Source organism: Lithobates pipiens, unplaced genomic scaffold (genome assembly GCF_037356315.1).
Source record: "Lithobates pipiens isolate NorthernLeopardFrog02 unplaced genomic scaffold, aLitPip1_a1.2 Scaffold_67, whole genome shotgun sequence".
Classification (NCBI taxonomy): domain Eukaryota; kingdom Metazoa; phylum Chordata; class Amphibia; order Anura; family Ranidae; genus Lithobates; species Lithobates pipiens.
In genome coordinates, this window is record NW_027507889.1 from 570,596 (window position 1) to 589,552 (window position 18,957).

Genomic DNA, 18,957 nt, shown 5'->3' on the forward strand with positions numbered 1-18,957 from the left:
ACATTAGTGAAGAGGCCTACACGTTTCTGAGCATGACAGATAGTGAAGAGGAAGTCACTCATCTGTCAGATTCAGGCTCAGAATACGATCTTGTAGAGGACAGTGGCTCCATAACAGATAACAGGGACCTCACCATCCTTGTCAGAGCCAACGTCAGGCACACCAGACCCCAATCTACTGATGTTGAGGTGCAAGAACCGCAGGTCCCTCGTATTGGAGCAGAGAGCCAGTACAAGCACTGCTCAACCTTCTGGTGAGCTGGGAAGCACCAGCGGCCTAGTACACCCTGGACATACATCCAGCACTGCAGTAACACATGGTGATGTGGCGAGTCCCATAAGTGCAGTTCAAGCTGGCAAGCACAAGTAGTGTCCCGCTGCCACCAAGACGACAAAAATCAGGCCTGTCGTTCCCATAGTGCCCTTCCTGCAGAATTTGCCAATCCTGATTGGGTGCCCACCACTTCTGCAGAACCCGTACTTCCCCTATTCACTGGCCAACCCAGTATTCAGATGGAAACAGCCGATTTTACACCACTTGATTTTTATTCGCCGTTTTTCACAGAAGATCTCTATAGATCCATTGTGGACCAAACTAATTTATATGCTGGTCAACAAATCGCCGCTAATCTCCAGTTGCCTTCCCTTGCCAGAGATTGTAAGCCAATTACGTTTTCCGAATTTAAGACCTTTCTGGGCCTTTCCCTCAACATGGGCACACAAATTCATGACATTGCGGATTTATTGGTCCATGCATCAGATTGACCATATACCCGTGTTCTCTAACTCCATGTCCAGGAAACTATACGAGCAGATCTTGCGGTTCTTGCACTTCAACGACAATTAACTTTGTCGTCCTTGTGGAGACCCTGAATATGAGCGGCTCTACAAAATTCAGCCCCTCAAACCACTTCAATGTTTTGCAGCCTTGTTTATTCCCCATCAAGTTGTCTGCATTGATGAGTCCCTGATTAGATTTTCTGGCCGCTTGCCATTGAAACAGTACATTCCTAACAAGCGTACCAGATACAGGGTCAAGCTCAACAGACTGACCAACACCGAACGCGTTTCAAATGTGTGCTATACTAGTTTGACTCTCTGGTTTGACTCTTGGGGTATTTTGTTGCGTAGGGGCGTACCACAGACTCTGCGTCTTGCGAAACACCCTGGGTTTTCTAACTAAGCCTCCATACCTCCAAAATGAGTCATTTAAAAATGTTTGTGAACGACGGGCGACTGCCAAGAGGTGCATTTGTCTCCCCAGTTTTGCCGTTCGCTCGCGTTTTGATTTTCTCGCCTTTGCGGCTTTACCACATTAAACCTTGCCTGGTGCCTTTACCTCCAGCACTGTATTGTGATTTCTGGCGCCTTCGATAGCCATCCCTATGCAGTCATCATCGCAAACTGAATACGGCGCATGGATGCGCCTCTTTAAGACACGTACGGAGAAGCTTGATATGGCACAATTGTCGACAAGGGCGTGGTATAATTTTTTGGCACAGTCGCAAATTCTTGCGCCGTCCGACATTTGCGCGGGTAATTTTTTATTGAAATGTTTGCATTTCTGGCTGTAGAGATGCAAATGGCCACCAGGTGTCATAAAGGAGTTGATTTCAGTTGGCATTGCAAATGGCGCCACTAGATGTCACTGTTGCATTAACTTTAATTTGATTGTGTTAGAAGCACAATAAAAGACTAAAATACTTTTTAAAGATTAATGAAAGATTATCAAGTCCACACTTGAACTGCTCAGTGTTGTTACAATTAGGATATGTACGACTTATTTGTGTTTAGAGGGTTTGGTTTATTTTGTCATTTAGGTCCAAAAAATAAAATTTATATTTTTGGTTGATATTTTAAAATATATCCACTTACTGTTCCTGATTCAGTGTACATTTTTGCTAATGTCAAATCTACTTTTACTGTCTGCTCAAAAATTATCAATAAATATGATATTTGGGGAAATAGATATCTATCGTCTTCCATACTTAAAGAAGGTAAAAACAGTTTGTCGACCACTTGCGCATTTCACCTCTACATGAATATATATTGCGTACAGAAGTATAAAGATGAACTATATCATTAATTTTTCAATAAAAAACCTATATTGTGTTAGAATGATTTGAACAGGAGACATCATGCATGGGAGAGTATACAAAACCGATAATGGTACAATGGTATAATAAAATTAACACAGCACATTTGAGAGGTCAACAATGGTGAATAAAGATATCATGTCATGCATGTGTAAATAAAGAGAACATGTCATGTATAAGAGTAAAACTAGCACTTGTAATTTATGGGACATTAAAGAGAACCTGTCACCTAAAAAAATATGAAAAAGCCAGAACGCTATAAAATATTTTGATCTCTGCCTGAACCAAAAAGGATTCAGGATTTGGGGCAGTACAGTACCTTTGTGATCAGCACAACTGCCAAGCATCCCTGAGGTTACTGGCGTGGAGTGAGGTTCTACATTCACCACGTCCAGAAGCGTAGCTAGTCTAGAATCTTCCGTGCCAAGACACCATGAAAGGCCCCCCCTGACCGCTGGCACCTGGAACCTTGCCACCAATCCCTTTACTGCTGTCATGGGACCATTTATTAGGGTCCTGCAGCAGAAACATTTCACATGTCCTGCAGCAGGCACCCTTTGTGCCATCTTGGGTAGGGATACCATCATCCCTTTACATCAAACCCAAGCACTTTATTGACTGTTAGGGATACCACATGGGAGGTATCCAGCAAAGATGATCTGATTGGTAGGCTGTGGGCTGTCCATTAGGAAATCATGAATCAGGCTGAAAGAAGTTAATTGAGGTTTATTAGGACAAAGAATACAATTCTGACACCAACACCAGTAAACCATAAACAATATAAGTGAGACTGAAACATGAAAGTGCAGCAAACCAAATAACAACTTAACTAGCTATGTAGGTCAGAACAGCCACAATAAAACAGGGGTAGCAAGGTTTTTGGAGCATGAATAAGGGTACAGGGAGCTGGTCATGGATGCAGGTACAAAATAAGTACTCAGGAGCAAGTCCAGAAACAAGAATCAGGTAGAGAGCAGTGTCACAGGTAAAAACAGCGAAGGACTGAACTTCAGTTAAAGTGCTTGTAAACCCTCAGTTACATATTTAGCTTGTCAGATAATACTTTTCTCAGACAGCTGATCGCTACCTGAGAAAGTGCACTTACTTTTTTACTTTTCATAAAAATCGCTGTTTTATAGTCCATGATGTCATGCGCGATTGCGCAGTATGGACTTTCCAGCACGGCATGTATCCTATGCTGCGTGTGTTTTTACGGCTTGTCAGAATTGGAATGTACGCAAGATTCTCTTCAGAAAGGCACAGAAAAGAAATCTTGTGATGTAGATATTAGCCTGCTCTTCCCGATACTCCCCCTTGTGATCGAGGCTTGGTTAAGATGCTACGGCGCATGCGCAAGATTTCGTGAGGGAGTCAAACTAAGGGCATAAATGACGTCTGCCAATGATTCTACAATCAGCAGTAAAAATGGCGCAGGCAATACGCGGAAGACAGTGCTTTATGGAACTTCTCAAAAAGGTAATTCTAACGCTTGTTTTTTTGAAGATTTATAGATATGCAGAATTCTGTTATTAATTATTATACAAACATTTGAAAATTTTAAATTTTTTTGGGGGGGTTTACTTCCTCTTTAAGTGCCCAATTGTATACCTTCCATCAGCACTTTTTTTCACTGGGGCATAAAGTAATCAATGAGAAAATACATTTATCTTTTCTGCTTCTCATCGAGGGAGGCAACTATGCATTCACAAGACCCATCATTTTTCAATGAAGCAGCCTTACAGTATCGCTCATCTCTTTTTTGACAGTGCAGACAGCTATCTAAGCGCAGGTAAATCCAGTCCCCTAATCAGAAGGTTCATCCTCACTACCTGCTTCCCATCAAAAAAGCCAGTTTCACAATCACAAGTACACTTTTTTGTCCAGTAAACAGCCTGCAAATGTAACTCGACCCATTTTTGAAAGGACGGCCAGCTTGGTGTGCATAACTAATTGCTGTCCTGCAGTCACTAGCTTCATCCTGCCTACCTGCCTCTTCCCATGTAGAAAGCCAATCACGCACTGACTTACATGGATGATTTTTGTCCAGGGAACAGACTGCAAAATGTAGATGAACTCATTTTTAGAGGACGGTCAGCTCGGTGTGCATAACTAATTGCTGTCCTGCAGTCAGTAGCTTCATCCTGCCTGCCTGCCTCTTCCCATGTAGAAAGCCAATTACGCACTCACTCCCAAGGATGATTTTTGTCCAGGAAACAGACTGCAAATGTAGATGAACTCATTTTTAGAGGATGTCCTGCTTGGTGTGCAGAACATCTTGCTGTCCTCCAGTCAAAAGCTCCAATCTGCCTTTCTGCTTCTTCCCATCTAAACAGCCAGTTTCACATTCACTCACAAGGACGATTTTTGTCCAGGAAACAGACTGAAAATGTAGATGAACTCATTTTTAGAGGACGGTCAGCTTGGTGTGCATAACTAATTGCTGTCTTGCAGTCACTAGCTTCATCCTGCCTACCTGCCTCTTCCCATGTAGAAAGCCAATCATGCTCTCACTCCCAAGGATGATTTTTGTCCAGGAAACAGACTGCAAAATGTAGATGAACTCATTTTTAGAGGACGGTCAGCTTGGTGTGCATAACTAATTGCTGTCCTGCAGTCACTAGCTTCATCCTGCCTACCTGCCTCTTCCCATCTAGAAAGCCAGTTTCACACTCACTCGCAAGGATGATTTTTTTTTTAAGGAAACAGACAGCAATTTTAGAATAGCTAATTTTTTGAGGATGTCTGCCTATCTGCTTCTTCCCATCTAGAAAACAACTTTCACACCCACAAGGATAATTTGGTCCAGGACATAGCCTGGAAAATTAAACAAAACTCATTTTTTTAGAGAATGTCCAGCTTGGTGCGCATAGCCAAGAGCTGTCCTCCTGTTAGGAGCTTCATCCTCCCTACCGGCTTCTTCCCATCTGGAAAGCCAGTTTCATACTCACAAGTAATATTTAAGTCTATGAAACAGCCTGGAAATTACCCTTAACTATTTTTAGATAGTATGTTTAGCTTGGCACAAATAGCCAATTGCAGTAATGTAGTCAGGAGCCTCATTTCACACAATCCCCTTTCCCTCTGCTTCACTTTTTTTTTTTTATTAGTGGGGCATCAAGCCAACAATGGACAGCTACTCTTACTCCTCCAATGAGAAGCTACAGCCTGCTTCCCATTAAAGTAGGCAGCTTGGCACCCACAGGACCCCATCATTGTCGATGATGCAGCCCTTACAATTTACCTTAACTATTTTTTGAACGCACCGCCAATTTGTCATGCAGACTTTGAGGTCCCCCAGTCAGAAAGATCATCCAATGAGAAAATTATTTGTGCCTGCATGCTTCCCGTCTAGGGAGGTCCTTCACAATCACAAGGCCACAGAGGATTTTATAATCCACAATGACAGCTGTATAGAATTCTATCATGTCACTAGCAGCTTGGCGTTAAGTGCGTATGTGAGCATGTTGCAGGAGGATGACTTGCCACTTTATAAGCATGAAGTGAGTTAACACGGTGCCGCTTTTGGCTTGCAGATTCATTAAGTTTCACGGTTCATGAAATGTGGTGCTCAGTTGCAAAAGGCGAAACCACATCCATGTCCTATAGACAAGCGATTAACTCAGTAGTATTCATCCACTTGCATGCTGAACTAGGCAGTCCTTGAAGCTGACCCTTCTCTGAGCATGACCAAATGTCCAATTCCCTCTTATGCAGCAAGTGCATATTGTTTTTAAACCTTTGCTTTCCAACATTTTACTCTGTACAGGACGGCAAGGATGGATCCTGTACGGGGTGCTACGTGGCACCAGTTTTTAAGTTAGGATCCCTTTAAGGGAAGAGTGTGGGTACTTAGGGGGCTTGCCATAGGTGGGTGAGGAATTTCTGGGTCAGCCATGTTAAGGAGAAAGACTGCAGTCCTCTCTGATGGCATTTGAAACAAGAGATTTTTCTGCCCCTAAATGGGAAATTTGGGCAGGAAATGGACATACACCCCTGACGGACAGTCCTTCAAAACATGTTAGGCCAAGGGCTCTCATTCAGGACCCCCACTCCCAGATTTGGTGGTTATAGCAACAGATGAGAGATAGCCGCGCACATGGCCTGATGAGCATGTCTTTAACTTATTATACACTATGTATATAGCGACAAATGTTTGTGCAGTGCTTTACAATGTAGAGGGGGGGGGGGCTTTACAATGTAGAGCTCAATTACAATGCAGTTCAATACAGAAGGGACAGGAGGGCCCTGCTTGTGCAGCTTACATTCTAAACGGGGGGGGGGGGTGGGGTGTAACAAAAAGTAATAGCTGCAGAAGATGATTTGATGGGGTGGATCAGGTACAGTTGTTAGGTGGGTGTGGGATAGGCTTCCCTGAATAAATGAGTTTTCAGGGATCTAGTAAAAGGCTGGCAGGGTAGGGGCTGAATGCTCACAAACATACTGGAACCCCCTGCCTCTATACATGCAGACATCTTCACGATTGTATTCATATATTTTAATAAATTGGTTTGATAATGCACTAGGCCAGTGTGCCCTATATTTTAGCTATTCTCACAAAATGGCCTCCACTCCTAGCTACAGTGATTCCAGTCTACAAAGGTTTTAGAGCCTCTGGGAAGCAGTGCTTAAAAACGGGAAGTAGTATTAGGCACGGTGACAGAAGTAGGAGTTGGGTGGAGACACCCTTTTGGAGTAATGCGCATTTGCTAGAAGCTGCCAGATAGCCAGACTGAGGCTGTTTCCTTATATTTTGTTTGTGCTTTTGTTGACAAGCAGACTTTTTGTGTGTTGCATTTCTTTGTGCTTGCCTTAAGAAAAGGTAAACCACTTTTGGTTTACAGTTAAATGGCTTTGCACATGGTGGTGTGGGGCTATAACCCCCAAACTTTACACTGCTTAATGGTGGTGCCACAATGAACATACCCTTTCAAACTTATAAAGGCAACACCTCTGTTGGGTAGCTATTCCATTTTGTTGTTATTGTGCATCCAGCCAGCCGGATACGCTTGGCCAGGGCAGCTGTTAGGCTGCCCGGGTCCCCTTGATTTCTATCTGGCAGGACACCCCCATATGACAGGGGGTAGGTCTTAAGCTCCCCTCCCTCTAGTCCAAAGCAGACAGTCAAGAAGACGGTGGCTTGGACTGTGTGCAATGGAGAAAGATCTGTATTATCTTCTATATTTGATTTCATATCATATGTTTATATTTAATTTTCTCTTTTATGTATGTGTTAGATGGTCGGCCTGGCCTTTCCTTTGTTATTAGTTTGTTATTTGCATGATTATCTATTCCATATTAGTTTTATGCACTTGTTTTATTTATTTTTTGTTACATCGAACAAGTGCTGGTGTGCTGCTCAAACACTATTTATTACAGTTTGCAATAAGGCCAACCTAACGCTCAGAGCCTGGGTTCAGTGCTCCCCAATAAGACTTGACAAGCACCTGCTTCTGAAGACGACTTCTGTCTGGGGTGCCTTGGCAGTGCTTCTCTGGGGGGCCCACCTGGATCTAGGAACCATGCATTATCTGGACCACATTTCATTTTTTAGTTGCAAGCCAAACAATCCCACAGTTGTCTGCAGAATCATAAGCTCTTGCAAACTCATATGAATGTTTATGAGCATGCACTCGAGATCAGCCATTTTCCACCAGAGTACCCATGCAAAATTCCTAAATATTTACCACAAAGGTATACAAGCCAGCAGGTAGAGCAAGCATGCCTTTTAGTTAAATAAAACCACAGGTTTTCATTGTGCACCATTACGACCTTTCAGCCACCGGTGTCCTAACAACCAATAATCCTCCGCTTATCCCTCTCTGTAAGAGCTGGGGGTTACATTAGCTTAGTGATGGAAATAAACTGAGGAAGAGAAACTTGGGCATATTAGTCAGTACCTGTGTGCAAAAGTGTATAGGATTTGCAGAAATAAAATCACACCGAACAGTGAGTGTATTAAGTGTCTGGATGACACTTATATAAAACAAACAATCAGAATGATGTTTTAAAATGGGGTGCCCAGAGACTTTTAGAGGGTGCCTTGACTAAAAAAAAAGTTTGAGAAGCAATGTTCTAGAAGATCACCATTACTGAGAATATACTGTAGTGTATATGAGAATGCCATTGCTTAAAAAAAGGGCAAAAGATGTTGCCATTGTCTGCAGGATTGAGCTCTTGTGAGTTGAAAAAAAAAAAATTGTATCAACTTGTCTGCCCTTTGTCTTAGGTTGATATTATGCTTCATTTGGTCATAATTCTTACACTAAAACATCAAATAAAAAGTGTAGTCACAGTAATGACAAGCTAGAGCATTCTTAGAGTTCATATGAATTTGTTAGCTTACAAGAGCTCATCCTGCAGACAACGGGGACATCTTGTGGCCTTTCTAAGTAACAGCAAGTTCATATAAACTCCATTCACAGTAATGTTAAGCTAGAGAGCATGTTCCAATGCATTTGTATGACTTTGTAAGAGCTCATTATTCCACAAACTGATTTGTTGCTTCAGGTTTATTTCATTTTGTATTTGCAAACTGATGCAACAAATCAGTTTGTGGAATAATGAGCTCTTACAAAGTCATACACATGCATTGGAACATGCTCTCTAGCTTAACATTACTGTGAATGGAGTTTATATGAACTTGCTGTTACTTAGAAAGGCCACAAGATGTCCCCGTTGTCTGCAGGATGAGCTCTTGTAAGCTAACAAATTCATATGAACTCTAAGAATGCTCTAGCTTGTCATTACTGTGACTACACTTTTTATTTGATGTTTTAGTGTAAGAATTATGACAAAATGAAGCCCACTTTGTCTGGAGATTAATAAGGTCTTTGCAGACTCCTATAAATGCATGTTTTTCCCATAGGTGATGTGATCAGTTTAATTGGCTTAGTAATTACCATAGCCATTTTATGGCAGTAAAAACAAACTGTTGGGAGGACTGGATTTGAGAAACACGGCTTTAGATTGCTATTACTGTGAACGTTTATACGAGTATGCCTTTGCTTATAAAGAATGAGCTAACAAACTCATATGAACTTGTCTGCGCATAGTAATTCGCCACTACTCTGATTACATAGTTTATTTGATCTTCTGGTTGCAAACCAATACAAAAAAAAAATGGTTATTTACGAAAAGCAAATCCACTTTTCATTACAAGTGCAAAATACAAGTGAAAAGTGCACTTGAAATTGTAAATGGAAGTGATGTCACTGTAAATCTGAGGGGTAGATGTATAATGAGGGGAAGCGGTGCTGATTGGAGCAGAGATCAGTGTACACTAAATGAAAGCCCAACCCCCCCCCCCCCCCACAGTTAGTAACACACCCCTAGGAACACTTAACCCCTACACTGCCACCCACTGGTTAACCCTTTCACTGCCAGTGTCATTTACACAGGAATCACTGCATTTGTATAGCAGTGATTACTGTATAAATGACAATGGTCCCAAAAATGTGTCAAAAATGTCCGATGAGTCCCCCACAATGTCGCAGTCACAATAAAAATCGCAGATCGCCGCCATTACTAGTAAAAAATAAAATAATAAACAATTATTAATAAAAATGCTATAAAACTATCCCTATTTTGTAAACGCTATAACTTTTGCGCAAACCAATCAATCGCTTTTTGCGTTTTTTTTTACCAAAAATATGTAGAAGAATATGTATCGGCCTAAACCGAGGGAAAAAATGTTTTTTATATATTTTTGGGGGATATTTATTATAAGAAAAAGTAAAAAATAATGCGTTTTTTTTTTCAAAATTGTCGCTCTATTTTTGTTTATAGCGCAAAAAATAAAAATCGCAGAGGTGATCAAATACCACCAAAAGAAAGCTCTATTTATGGAAAAAAAAGGACGTCAATTTTGTTTGGGAGCAACGTCGCACGACCGCGCAATTGTCAGTTAAAGCGACGCAGTGCCGAATCGCAAAAAGTGGTCTGGTCTTTGACCAGCAAAATGGTCCGGTCTGCAAGTGGTTAATATTAGTGTGAATATAGTTGACGTGAGATTGATTGCTGTTGCTTATAAAGGCCACAAGATGTCCCCGTTGTCTGCAGAATGAGCTTGTGTAAGCTAACAAATTCATGTGAACTAATCAGATCATGCTCTATTTTTTCCATTACTATAAATAGACACTGTATCTTATTTTGTAGTGTCTAAACAATGAGAAAGGAAACCCACATTGTCTACAGACTACTTAATAATTCATATGAATGCTTCTAAGCATGCTATCTAGATTACCATTACTGTGAATATATTTAACAAGAGAGTGTTGTAGCTTAGACAGACCACAAGATGTCCCCATTGTCTACAGAATCAGCTCTTCAAAGAAAACCATCTCATGCAAACTCATCTGAGCATGCGCTAGCTTGTCATTACTATGAATACAGCTTTTTAAGTGATATTCTAGTGTCAAAACATTTCACAAACGAAGCCCACATTGTCTGCAGATTTAATGAGCTCTTACAGACTCATATGCATGCTTCAGAGTATGCTCTCTAGATTACCATTACTGTGAATGTAGTCCATACAACTAGAGCGTTGCTTAGAAAGGACACAAGATGTCCACATTGTCTGCAGGATGAGCTTGTGTAAGCTAACAAACTTGCATGAATGCATCTGAGCATGCTCCATTTTGCTATTGCTATAAATACACAGTTTACACCATCACATAGTGTCAAAAAAATAGAAGTAAATAAATAAATAAAAACACATTGTCCGCAGAATACTGAGCTGTTAGTAACAATTAAAATGCATATGAATGCTTCTCAGCATGCTCTAGATCAGGGATATGCAATTAGCAGACCTCCATCTGTTGCAGAACTACAAGTCCCATGAAGCATAGCAAGACTGACACCCAGAGGCATGATGGGACTTGTAGTTTTGCAACAGCTGGAGGTCCGCTAATTGCTTATCCCTGCTCTATAGATTAATATTAGCGTGAATATAGTTGACATGAGATTGATTGCTGTTGCTTATAAAGGCCACAAGATGTCACCGTTGTCTGCAGGATGAGCTTGTGTAAGCTAACAAATTCATGTGAACTAATCAGATCATGCTCTATTTTTCAATTACTATAAATGGACATTGTATGTTATTTTGTAGTGTCCAAACAATGAGAAAAGAAACCCACATTGTCTACAGACTACTGACTAATTCATATGAATGCTTCTGAGCATGCTCTTTACATTACCATTACTGTGAATATAGTTAACAAGAGAGTGTTGTAGCTTAGACAGACCACAAGATGTCCCCATTGTCTACAGGATCGCTCTTGTAAGCAAACCATCTCATGCAAACTCATCTGAGCATGCTCTAGCTTGTCATTACTATGAATACAGCTTTTTAAGTGATATTCTAGTGTCAAAACATTTCACAAACGAAGCCCACATTGTCTGCAGATTTAATGAGCTCTTACAGACTGATATGCATGCTTTAGAGCATGCTCTCTAGATTACCATTACTGTGAATGTAGTCCATACAACTAGAGCGTTGCTTAGAAAGGACACAAGATGTCCACATTATCTGCAGGATAAGCTTGTGTAAGCTAACAAACTTACATGAACGCATCTGACCATGTTCTATTTTGCTATTGCTATAAATACACTGTTTACACCATCACATAGTGTCTAAAAAATTGAAGAATTTAAATAAATAAAAAAACACATTGTCTGCAGAATACTGAGCTGTTAGTAACAATTAAAATGCATATGAATGCTTCTCAGCATGCTCTAGAGCAGGGATATGCAATTAGCGGACCTCCAGCTGTTGCAGAACTACAAGTCCCATGAAGCATAGCAAGACTCTGACACCCAGAGGCAGAGGCATGATGGGACTTGTAGTTTTGCAACAGCTGGAGGTCCGCTAATTGCTTATCCCTGCTCTATAGATTAATAGTAGCGTGAATATAGTTGACATGAGATTGATTGCTGTTGCTTATAAAGGCCACAAGATGTCACCATTGTCTACAGGATGAGCTTGTGTAAGCTAACAAATTCATGTGAACTAATCAGATCATGCTCTATTTTTCCATTACTATAAATAGACACTGTATCTTATTTTGTAGTGTCCAAACAATGAGAAAAGAAACCCACATTGTCTACAGACTACTTACTAATTCATATGAATGCTTCTGAGCATGCTCTCTAGATTACCATTACTGTGAATATAGTTAACAAGAGAGTGTTGTTGCTTAGACAAGCCACAAGATGTCCCCATTGTCTACAGGATCACTCTTGTAAGCAAACCATCTCATGCAAACTCATCTGAGCATGCTCTAGCTTGTCATTACTATGAATACAGCTTTTTAAGTGATATTCTAGTGTCAAAACATTTCACAAACGAAGCCCACATTGTCTGCAGATTTAATGAGCTCTTACAGACTGATATGCATGCTTCAGAGCATGCTCTCTAGATTACCATTACTCTGAATGTAGTTGACATACGGTTGTTTTTGCATAGAAATGCCACAAGATGTCACTATTTGTCTGCAGGGGTAACTATTAAAAGCAAACAAACTCACGAGAACTCATGGGAGCATTACCATGAATACACAACAGTTTATTTGATTTTGTAGTTGCAAAACAATGCAAAAAATAAATAAAAATGCATTGTCTGCAGATAAATGAGCTCTTACAAAACTCATGAATGCATCTAAGCATGCCATGTAGAATGATTATCATTAGTGTATATAGTTTAGAAGAGCTTGTGCTTGCTCAGAAAGGCCACAAGATGCCCCCATTGTCTGCAGGATGAGCTCTTTTAGGCAAACCAACTCATATAAACTTGCCCCAGAATGCTTTCAAATTGCTATTACTATGCATAGTTTAATTTTGTAGTTGCAAACCAATGCAGACAGAAGCCCTCACTGTCTGCAGAATAAAGAAATAATCTTGAAAAGTAGCAAACTCAAAATTATAGGAGCATGATGCAGTATTCCATTAGGATGAATAAAACGTTTGTACAATGTTATTACAGAGAAATGCTACATGATATTTCCATTGTATAGAATACGAGCTATTAAAAAAAATAAAAATAAATAAGGTATTGTGTATTCACAGTAATGTCCTAGTGGAGTCTGTGTGGAAGTTTTTTGTTGTTTTATGTGTAAAATTTCATCTTCACTTTTATCCCTCATAGATTAATATGTAGTTTGGGGAAACTCCAAAATTCTCTTGGCACGCTTGATGCAAATGATTGTGGTACTGGGATGTGTGGAGCCTAATGGGGACCTCCAGCTCCATGTTGCTTTTGATTGGCTAGACACAGAAAAAAAATAATAAGGGGATCTATAGCCAATATGCAGCCCAATGTCTGCTTCCAAACTTGCTCTCTGCAGACATGATGGGAAGCTAGTCTCAGTTCTCCATCACACTCTGCCCATTTAACGACAAATGATTTCCCAAACGTGGGCAGTTGTCCTTTTTGGGCTTTGACACCATTGTCCCATTTCAAATTTAGCTGTCAGACAAAAAATCTCCCACCGACAGCACTATATTGTGTACTTACAGTTAGCTTCCCAAAAAAAGTAATTGCCCGCTCTGAGTACTCACATACCTCTCTATGCCAGCTCAGAGTTGGTCTCAATTACCAATCTACTAATCTGAGAAATGGCAGAAAATGTTAAATAAATGCTTGCTGTCATAGCAGATTCTTAAAGTGGCGGGACTAAGAATTATTTGAAATGGCCACACGTTAATAATGTTACCAACACTGGTGCAAATGCTTGCCTGAGTTGGGTGTGCGTATTTAACCACTTGCCGCCCGCCCTATTACAAATTGACGGCGGCAAAGTGGTTTCATAATCCTGACCGGACGTCATATGTCGTCCTCAGGATTATGAGCCGCTGCGCGCCACCGGGGGCGCGCATCGCGGCGATCGTTGTTGCGGGGTGTCAGTCCGACATCCGGCAACTACGATCTCGGTAAAGAGTCTCCGACGGAGACTCTTTACCACGTGATCAGCCGTGTCCAATCACGGCTGATCACAGTGTAAATGGGAAGAGCCGGTGATCGGCTTTTCCTCGCTCGTGTCTGTCAGACGCGAATAGAGGAGAGCCGATCGGCTGCTCCTCTGACAGGGGGGTCTGTGCTGATCGATTATCAGCTCAGCCCCCCCCGAGGATGCCCACACTGGACCACCAGGGATGCCACCAGACCACCAGGGAAAAGGTAATCCTCCCTAGACCACCAGGGATGCCAGTCAGCACAATGGATGCCAATCAGTGCCCACAATGGGCATCACTGATTGGCATGCATTATTGTTTGGCACTGATTGGCATCCATTAGTACAGTATAACACCAATGCCGCCTATCAGTGCCCACCTGTGCCGCCTATCAGTGCCCACCTGTGCCGCCTATCCGTGCCCACCTGTGCCGCCTATCCGTGCCCACCTGTGCCGCCTATCCGTGCCCACCTGTGCCGCCTATCCGTGCCCACCTGTGCCGCCTATCCGTGCCCACCTGTGCCACCTATCAGTGCCAATTTGTGCCACCTATCAGTGTCCATCCGTGTCGCCCATGCGTGCCGCCCATCCGTGCCGCCTATCAGTGTCCATCAACGCCACTTCATTGGTGCCCATCAGTGCCGCCTTATCAGTGCCCATCAGTGTAGCCCCATCAGTGAAGGATAAAACGTACTTATTTACAAAGTTTTGAAACTGAAACAAAAAAAAAAATGCTTTTTTCAAAATTTTCGGTATTTTTTTTATTTGTAGCGCAAAAAATAAAAACTGTAGAGGTGATCAAATACCACCAAAAGAAAGCTCTATTTGTGGGAAAAAAATGATAAAAATTTCATTTGGGTACAGTGTAGCATGACCGCGCAATTGTCATTCAAAGTGTGACAGCGCTGAAAGCTAAAAACTAGTCTGGGCAGGAAGGTGTTTAACCACCTTCAGACCGGACCATTTTGCTGGTAAATGACCAGAGGTCTTTTTACAATTTGGCACTGCGCTGCTTTAACTGGTAATTGCGCGGTCATGCAATGTTGTACCCAAACAAAATTTGCGTCCTTTTCTTCCCACAAATAGAGCTTTCTTTTGATGGTATTTGATTGCCTCTGTGATTTTTTATTTTTTGCGATATAAACGTAAAAAGACCGCAAATTTTGAAAAAAAATTATATTTTCTACTTTTTGTTATTAGAAAAATCCAATAAACTCAATTTTAGTCATACATTTAGGCCAAAATGTATTCAGCCACATGTCTTTGGTAAAAAAAAAGTCAATAATTGTATATTTATTGGTTTGCGCAAAAGTTGTCACATCTACAAACTAAGGTACGTTTTCTGGAATTTACGCAGCTTTTAGTTTACGACTGCCTATCTCATTTCTTGAGGTGCTAAAATGGCAGGGCAGTACAAAACCCCCCCAAATGACCCCATTTTGGAAAGTAGACACCCTGAGGAAATTGATAAGTGGCATGTTGAGCCCATTGAATATTTTATTTTTTTGCCTCAAGCGATTGAATAATGACAAAAAATTTTTTTTTTTTTTATTTTATTTTTTTTTTTACACAAAGTTGTCACTAAATGATATATTGCTCACACATGCTATGGGCATATGTGAAATGACACCCCAAAATAAATTCTGCTGCTTCTCCTGAGTACGGGGATACCACATATGTGGGACTTTTTGGGAGCCTAGCCGCGTACGGGGCCCCGAAAGCCAAGAACCGCCTTCAGGTTTTCTAAGGGCGTAAATATTTGACTTCACTCCTCACTACCTATTACAGTTTTGAAGGCCATAAAATGCCAAGATGGCACAAAACCCCCACAAATGACCCCATTTTGGAAAGTAGACACCCCTAAATTTAGGGGTACACTAGTGAGACTAGGTAATAAATGGCGGGTGCCCCTGAAACTATAAAAAAAATAACTAACCAATCAGCGTCACCTGTAACAGTTATATGGTGATCACTGGTGAAAGGGTTAACTAGGGGGCAATCAGGGGGCTTTATGCGGTAGTATATGGGGGTCCCTGGCGCTATAAAAAGCTGCGGCGAACCTAAATACCTACCTGCCTAACTAGCGTCACCTGTGACACTAATACAGCGATCAGAAAAACGATCGCTTATTAGGCTGGGTTCACACTGGAGTGATGCGAGAACGCCACGAATGCACGGCGGGTTCCCGCATCGCATGCCTCCCGGCGGCAGTTCACACTGCCCTATGCGAACTGCTGGGAGTGTCAGTGAAATGTTAATGACACCCCCAGATCAGTTCGCATATCGCAGTGCGATCTGCAAACTCGGATCGCATGGTGTGAACACCCATGCGATCCGATTCTGCTGCGGACCAAAAAAAGGGTCCCGTGCGAGTTTGCGGCGGGTGCGGCGGGTGCGACACGAATTCAGCCATACTATCTGTATGGCTGAACTCGAATCGCACAGAGATCGGATGTGATTTGCACTGCAGTGCGGTGCGAATCACATCCGTTCTCATAAACCGCTGCAATGTGAACCCAGCCTTAGTGACACTGGCGACGGGGGGTGATCACGGGGTTAAACCTTTATTGGGGGGGTGAGGGGGGTACCTTAGAACTAAAGGGGGCTAACCCTAACTGCCCTAACAGTTATTACAGTCACAAATGACACCCGCCGGGTGATCAGGGGGTTAAACCTTTATTAGGTAATAAATGGCGGGTGCCCTGAAACTATAAAAAAATAACTAACCAACCAGCGTCACCTGTAACAGTTATATGGTGATCACTGGTGAAAGGGTTAACTAGGGGGCAATCAGGGGGCTTTATGCGGTAGTATATGGGGGTCCCTGGCGCTATAAAAAGCTGCGGCGAACCTAAATACCTACCTGCCTAACTAGCGTCACCTGTGACACTAATACGGCGATCAGAAAAATGATCGCTTATTAGGCTGGGTTCACACTGGAGCGATGCGGAAACGCCACGAATCCGCGGCGGGTTCCCGCATCGCATGCCTCCCGGCGGCAGTTCACACTGCCCTATGCGAACTGCTGGGAGTGTCAGTGAAATGTTACTGACACCCCCAGATCAGTTCGCATATCGCAGTGCGATCTGCAAACTCGGATCGCATGGTGTGAACACCCATGCGATCCGATTCTGCTGCGGGCCAAAAAAAGGGTCCCGTGCGAATTTGCGGCGGGTGCGGCGAATGGCTGAACTCGAATCGCACAGAGATCGGATGTGATTTGCACTGCAGTGCGGTGCGAATCACATTCGTTCTCATAAACCGCTGCAATGTGAACCCTGCCTTAGTGACACTGGCAACGGGGGGTGATCACGGGGTTAAACCTTTATTGGGGGGGTTAGGGGGGCACATTAGAACTAAAGGGGGCTAACCCTAACTGCCCTAACAGTTATTACAGTCACAAATGACACCAATGCAAAAAAAAAAAAAAAAGCAATTGGTGTCACTGTGACTGGGGGGGCAGGGGTAATTGGGGGGTGATCGGGGGGTAAAGGGGGGGGTGTGAGTGTGCCTGGCATGTTCTACTGTGTAGTGTAGTGCTTGTGCAACTCACCGATGCTCTCTCCTCGGTGCCGGAACGAAAACTACCGACACGGAGGAGAGAATACATCACTTCCTCTCCTGTGTTTACATTACAGGAGAGGAAGTGATGTCACCGGACAATTTCATTCGCCGGGAGCGATCGCGAGGGGGTGGCCATGAATGAATGGCCGTCCCCTCGTCCGGGATCGCTCCCGAACGAATACCGACCGCCGCAGGCACCGGGCCCCCGACCCGCGGGAGGCAAGGGACGTACATGTAAGCCCTTATGCCTGCCCGTGCCATTCTGCCGACGTACATCGGCGTGCGGCGGTCGGCAAGTGGTTAAGTGCCCTGTATTGAAGTGGTTAAGAACTACCCACAGAAAAGTTCCAATAGTTATTTTATCTTAAAAGTATTGAAAGCACAGCCATAAAAACTAGCATTGTTGAAGAAGCATAAAACAAAATTGTTTTTTTTTTTGTTTTTTTATTTCTTTAAATCTATAGGCAAAACTTATGTACAAAAAATATATATATATATATATATATATATATTATAAATATATATATTAAATAGAAGATAATAATACAGTCCTCTGAAGTCAGATCAATTAGATGAAAAGTGCTCTAAGAAAACACACAACAATATTCCTAAAATGGTACAGTAATTGGAAACTTGCTGCTGGGTTCACACTGCAGTATGGATTGGCTCACTGCAGGGGTCTGGTGCATCCCCTGTTCACCATTTCAGGTTTGATTTTCAGCATCATTTTTGGCTAAATTCAAACCTGAAACAAGACCAGAAGACTCACGGGACTCCTGTGCAATTCCCTGAAGATATGTGAACCTACAACAATGGCACAAAAACAATTTAACAATAAAAAATGATTTTTTCAAACAAGCTAGAGAGAGGTGGAAAAATACCTTAAACCAGTTGCCATCCAGGCCCACTAACAGGTGAGGTTTGAAAGAGAACTGAACTACATCACAGGTGATCTAATTTTCTGCTCAGTGATTGTAGTATTCTAGGCTGCATCTCCCCAAGGTAATATACAAAACCTGGCCTGTTGGTGGGCCCTGAGGACAGGGTTGATTACTACTGCCTTCAATTGTTCAGAGAGAAAAAAAAGCCAAGGGATTAGTCTTTTGCAATCTTGGTGGATAAAAATCTGGATGACAAAACTGGTGCTTTGATTCAGTTTTTCTTTAGACATCTGTAGATCTTGGGAAAGGTGTTGATTTTTTTCAATAATCCTGTGAGATGAGAAAAAAAGTTAAATACTTTTGCAACAATGTAGGGCACAAACATTGAATTAAAACTGCATGCAGACAGGTTGCAGTGTTTCTCAACTCCAGTCCTCAAGGTGGCCCAATAGATCAGGTTTTCAGGATTTC

At 42.2% G+C, this 18,957-nt stretch overlaps 1 long non-coding RNA gene across 1 annotated transcript in view; it reads right to left on the reverse strand.

Moving 5' to 3' along the window:
* The window catches only part of LOC143959116 (uncharacterized), a 126,274-nt gene extending 107,718 nt beyond the window's left edge, over positions 1-18,556 (reverse strand). The window contains exon 1 of the long non-coding RNA XR_013270176.1: positions 18,487-18,556. This is a non-coding gene — a long non-coding RNA (uncharacterized LOC143959116). The remainder of the gene's footprint in view (positions 1-18,486) is intronic.
* Between the last annotated feature and the right edge of the window lie 401 nt (positions 18,557-18,957).